The sequence below is a fragment of the Mustelus asterias genome, chromosome 16 (assembly GCF_964213995.1).
Source record: "Mustelus asterias chromosome 16, sMusAst1.hap1.1, whole genome shotgun sequence".
In the NCBI taxonomy this organism is placed as follows: domain Eukaryota; kingdom Metazoa; phylum Chordata; class Chondrichthyes; order Carcharhiniformes; family Triakidae; genus Mustelus; species Mustelus asterias.
The window spans coordinates 37,624,041-37,630,040 of NC_135816.1; the positions used below are offsets into that span (position 1 = coordinate 37,624,041).

General features: G+C 43.4%; 1 pseudogene across 1 annotated transcript; it reads right to left on the minus strand.

Annotated features, from left to right (window-relative positions):
- Window positions 1-4,127: 4,127 nt before the first annotated feature.
- Window positions 4,128-5,357, minus strand: LOC144505105 (heterogeneous nuclear ribonucleoproteins A2/B1 pseudogene; annotated as a pseudogene). The gene has a single exon (XR_013499769.1). The product of XR_013499769.1 is annotated as a heterogeneous nuclear ribonucleoproteins A2/B1 pseudogene (transcript).
- Between the last annotated feature and the right edge of the window lie 643 nt (window positions 5,358-6,000).

A 6,000-nucleotide genomic window follows, 5' to 3' on the forward strand; every position in this document is an offset into this window, starting at 1 on the left:
ATGCTCATGAATCATGTCTGAGTATTGAGCTATGGAAATGTAAAATAGTAGAATAATAATAGGATCAATCAGGCCTTTGTAGTGTCTCTCGGTGTTTTTGTATTCACATTTATGCAGCCCAAATTAAATTTTAGGTATACTAGGAAAGTCAGAATTCAGAAAAGATTTTTAAGTCCATCAAGAGCGCACGAACGTTTGCACAATTGTTGCTTACAATTGTATGACCAGTTTTCCCTCAATCTTCACACGGCAACTTTTAATTAAGCTCTTCCCAATATCAATTTAATATTTTCCCCAATCTCCGTTTATTTAAAATTTAACCCCACATATCAAAAAACACAAATCAGTTTCCATTACAGCTGGTTGACCAGTTCAATAAACTTCTTGAATACTACAAATCAATGAAATGTTGAATGTGATTAAGTACAAGATTATTTGATGAATTTATCCAGTTATTATTTGATGGTGGTCTTTTTCTCACCTCAGATCTTTTGCCCTTCTTGTTTTGAATCCTCAAACTCAGAACAGTTGCGGGTTCCTTTCCTTCCAAGAAGACCGCTTATCTCCAAATGCCAATTCATTTCACTTGCCAGGCCAAATCTTCTGTGGTTCAAATGCCAGTTCTCCTCTCAAAAGCATACCAAGTAGAATCTCAAATATCAGACACTGGGTTTGTTGTCGGGCATGTGTAGTGTTCTCAAAAACAATAAGTACATAAACCTTGGGCAATATTTGGATATCCCCACACCCAAGTGCACATTCTCAAGGCTCGCAATCATTACTTGGTCTTAATGTTTTTCTCTTATTGCATATAGCAGGCAAATTTTGTTAGCACCAATGCATTTACTATAAGCAGCAGAGACTGCATATTTTACAATAGTATGTGGAATTTACTAGCTCAATATTTTCCCAAATACTGGTGATTAAATATTTAGATAACATTTCAGAATGCATTGACAGTAGGGAGAGAGAAGGTGGTGTGGTGGTAATGTCAATGGTTAGTGATCCAGAGCGAATGATCTGGAATCATTGATTCAAATCCCATCATAGCAATAATTAAATTAGGAATACAAAGCTGACCCCAGTAAACGAGAGAGAATCTAGTTTACTCATTCCCTTTTAGGGAAAGAAATCACCTGGCCCACATGTTGACTCTTAAATGGCCTATCTTGCTAGTGACATGCATACCCCACAAAAGAATAAAGGACTATTAAGAGAATTTGGAATTTTGTGATCAGGATGAGTGCATGACCAAAACCTTCAGCTAATGAAGATGACTGCAAGAGTGGGGGACATCATAAACATACATTTGGAAACTGACTCTGTGGTTGAAGAAAATACCAAAAGGTAGCATGTAGCTATGAAAAAAAGGGACCAAAGGTGGACCCAGAGGTACACTGGAGACAACACATGGACAAAAGTCATGTAATGCCTGCAATTAATCATATGAACAAAAGAGAGCGCTCTCACCTGGATGTCAGGAGGTTACCATTTTAAATCCCACCCTCGAGACTTGGAACACAAAATTGAGATTGACACCAGCTCAGTACTGCTGGAGGTGTAGCCTTTTGGATTAGATGGTATACCGAGACTCTCTTCCACCCAATTTTTTAAAGAATGTATTCACAGGAAGCAGAGCACTGGGAAGGTGAGCATTTATTGCCCATTTTCAATTCTACTCTTCAAAAAAAAGTGATGAGTTATCACCTTAATACAATAGAGTACCTTGCAAGGCCATTTCAGAAGGCAGTTAGAGTCAACCACATTGCTTTGTTTGTACTCACATATAGGACTGGGCAAGAGTGGCAGATTTTCTTCCCTAAAAAAGGGAATTAACAAACCAGATGGGTTTTTATGACAACCTAGCAGCTTTGTGTTACAATTTCAGATTTTAGCTTTTTAAATTGGAAGAATGAATCAAATAAGTTGCATCAATTCAGTCCTTTGTCACAATGGAAGTTGTTTTTTTTAAATAAAGCTAGAAGATTTAAGTTAATTGAATTTATATTATCTGGTCACTTGTGTAATTGTACTTTGCCACAATTGGCTGTTGCCTTTCCTTCATTTCAAGTGAATACTCATGTTCAATTGGATGTAATGTTAAGGCGCTATAAAAATGCATTTTTTTTTTAAATTAAAGGTGAAATGGGAGAAGTAAACCATCTTACAAAATGAAGAGCAAAAGCCACTATAGGATTTTCACACATACGCTATGATCTGTGAGGTGCAAGAATCAGTAGTGAACTAAGGTGCAAATCAGAGTTAGACGTCATAAGAAATTTTCTAGGATTAATTAGGATGGCAAACTCGGATTGAGCTTGCAGCAAGTGCTACTGTGGTGAGTGCCCAATTTGAGGTAAAAAGAACTGAGTCAGTCCAGGAGGAATAAGGGCAGGGAAGAGATGGGACAATGTTAGCAAGAGCTGGGCTGATGTAGGAAGCAAAGAACATAACTGGGTGAAAGGCAAGGACTGAGATGACAGATATGCAAGGAAATAATCAGTGAAGTATAAGCACTAGATCCAGCAACTAGTGTGCAATGGAACAACATTTACAAGAGCTAACTGTACACATCTTGTCCTGATATTTCCCATTTGTAAAACACCTCCATCTTTGCTGAGCTATGCTGTTTGCCATATCAGAACTGGGGGAGTTCACTATCTGCAAGATGTTTTTGATAGCTTGAGAACTTTCCCCCCCCCCCTTGGGGCTGTTTACATAAAAGGAAAAACACATGCAACACATGCACAGGACATACAAAGCCCTTGAATTAGTTGCAAGCCTCACTAGACAGCTACACCAAGTGACCGTCTCATTACAGTCGTAAGTTGACTCAGTAGGGTACTGCCTCTAGATTGATTAACCAGAGCTCATGACCCTATTCTTGTCTCTATCAGATAGGTTAGGTTCAGGGCCCCACAGTTCCATCAAACAGAGACTATTTCTTAAAGTACCAGCTCTTGTACTGCATTGATAATCTAAGCATTAATGCTCATGAGTTGCACTATTTTAGCTTTAGTTGCAGACCATTTAGGACTTGGAGGCTCCAGACTCTCCAAGGTCAACGAGATTCATTCCTCAGATGAGTGTATGCTCTTATGGATTAGAGGCACAGTAAATTGGACTTGTATTCTCTGGGGCTCAGAAGAACAAGATGTGATCTTTTGAACACAGGATATTGAAGGGCCATATAGATAGATTATTTTGCTGGGTAAAAATCTCAGGAGAAGGCATCAATCAGTAAGGAGAGAAATTCCTTCAAAGGTTGTGAATCTTCGGAATTTTCTTTGCAGAGGCATGTAGATGCCATCATTATTTAGGGCTGAAATCAATAGCTCTTTGGTGCTACTAAGGAATCAGATTATAGGAAACGGGTGGAAAAGTGGAGTTTAGGAAGATCAACTACTGAATGCAGAACAAGCTCAGAGCTTTGAGAGTCTATTCCCGCTCCTAATTCATACAATGTTAGGAGAAAGTACTCAAATTAAAATTGTGACAAAGGCAATGGGAAATCTAACTCAGCGAGTATTCCCAAATAAGTAACAAAAAAACTCAGGAGTTCAGACTTGCTCTATAGTAGAACAAAAGCACACAAAAACTCAAATTTCCTTGTGCTTGATGTCATCCATGTGAATTACTTCCAGAATGCTCAGTGACAGGAAGTAACATCCAGAATGTGACAAGTTCTCAAATACACTTTTTTTTAAAATCTGTGTTGAAGACTGGATATGCATGGTCATAAATAAGTTGACCCTCAAATTACATGTACTTGGGATCTCCCCCAATGAAAATGTTACTCTGCATGTGTTTTTGTAACTTTTCAAAAAATGCTTAAATGTGAATAGAAACAATTCCTGCTTCTCTTCTGCTATGTCTTTGACTGAATCTTCATAGCTGGAGTTTTGAAGTTAAAACTATATCAATACAAAAATAAATGGGCTCGAATTAGAGCTTAGACTTGGGATCTGAAATTGAAACTGTTCAGCATTAAAATTTATCAAGAGTATTAAAAAGTGGTTGTGTAAAGCCTTTTCACAAGACTTAAAATGGATGTAGTCACTTGTTAATTTCCCAGGTGGTTAAAATGTTCATGCTCCTAATAAGTAATTTCAGACTTACAAGTTAACTGGACAGACTGTAAACTGAATTTTTTTTATTGTGAAAAAAGTATACAATTATCCTTGATTAGATGAATACATTATGTAGCTTTACAGCTACTTGTGTACATATCAAATACGTCCCCCTTACACAGTTTACACACAATTCACTTTTAGCTTGAGCCATGTGTACAAATCAAATACTTCCCCCTTACACATTAAATTCATGCGCATGTTAAAAGGCATATCCTCCATAATCTCTGCTTCGGCTTCTATTACTAACACCATAATCTCCCCTGTAGGGTCCAGCATACTTCTCCATACCACCCCCTCCTCTCATGGGGCCATAGTTGGACGGCTCAGGGGAATAGCTCCCGAAATTGTCATACATGTCATCGAAATTCTCATTATTGTATCCTCTTTCGCCACCACCATAGCTCGCGAACCCATAATCCCGAATTCGATCGTAACTTCCGCCTGAAAAGGAACGATCGCGCCGAGGATACCCCCCATCACCATAACCGCCATAGACATCTCCTCGGCTTCCTCTATCATTGTAGTAGCCGCCTCCACCGCCTTGGGCCCCATACCCAGCTGCATTTCCAAAATTGCCATTACTCCGGCCGTTTCTCTGGCTAAAGCTGCCAGCTCGGCCGCGAGGTCTAGTTCCGCTCTGCATCTCCTCCTTCGACAAACCTTTCTTGACTTCACACCGGTAGCCATTAATCATGTGGTACTTCTGTATAACCGCCTTATCAACAGAATCATGGTCATCGAAGTACACAAAGGCAAAGCCTCTTTTCTTGCCAGTCTCTCGGTCACAGATCACATCTACTTTCTCAATCATACCATAGTCTGAGAAGTAGCTCTGTAAATCATCCTCGCCAAGGTTCTCTTTTATACCGCCAACAAAGATCTTCTTTACCTTCATGTTGAAGCCGGGCTTGTTGGAGTCTTCCCGGGGCACAGCTCGCTTCAGATCCACCGTGCGGCCATCTAAGACATGAGGCCTAGCGGCCATTGCAGCATCCGCCTCGCTCGGCGAAGAGTATGTGACAAAGCCGAAGCCGCGGGGGCGCCGGGTGATGGTGTCCTGGACGACCACGCAGTCAGTCAGCTTCCCCCACTGCTCGAAATGGTTCCGCAGGTTGCCCTCCACCGTCTCGAAGCTGAGCCCGCCAACAAATAACTTACAGAGCTGTTCCCGCGCCATGTTGCAACGACTGCTTTCACTACACACTGCAGGAGACTGACGGCCTGCCTAATGAGCGCCTTATATAGCAGGGAGGGAGGGGGCGGGGCCTAGCCTCAGCCCCACCGCGCTGATTGGCCAGGGGCTGGCTGCTAGGTAACGCCAGCCCCATTCTGTACTGCAGTTCAGGAGCCTTGTCGCTTCCATTGTCCTCCAGAGAGATGGAGGGAGCAGCCCAGAGTGCAGCCCCCATGGAGGGAGGGAGCAGCCCAGAGTGCAGCCCCCATGGAGGGAGGGAGCAGCCCAGAGTGCAGCCCCCATGGAGGGAGCAGCCCCCATGGAGGGAGGGAGCAGCCCAGAGTGCAGCCCCCATGGAGGGAGCAGCCCAGAGTGCAGCCCCCATGGAGGGAGCAGCCCCCATGGAGGGAGGGAGCAGCCCAGAGTGCAGCCCCCATGGAGGGAGGGAGCAGCCCAGAGTGCAGCCCCCATGGAGGGAGCAGCCCAGAGTGCAGCCCCCATGGAGGGAGCAGCCCCCATGGAGGGAGGGAGCAGCCCAGAGTGCAGCCCCCATGGAGGGAGGGAGCAGCCCAGAGTGCAGCCCCCATGGAGGGAGGGAGCAGCCCAGAGTGCAGCCCCCATGGAGGGAGGGAGCAGCCCCCATGGAGGGAGGGAGCAGCCCAGAGTGCAGCCCCCATGGAGGGAGGGAGCAGC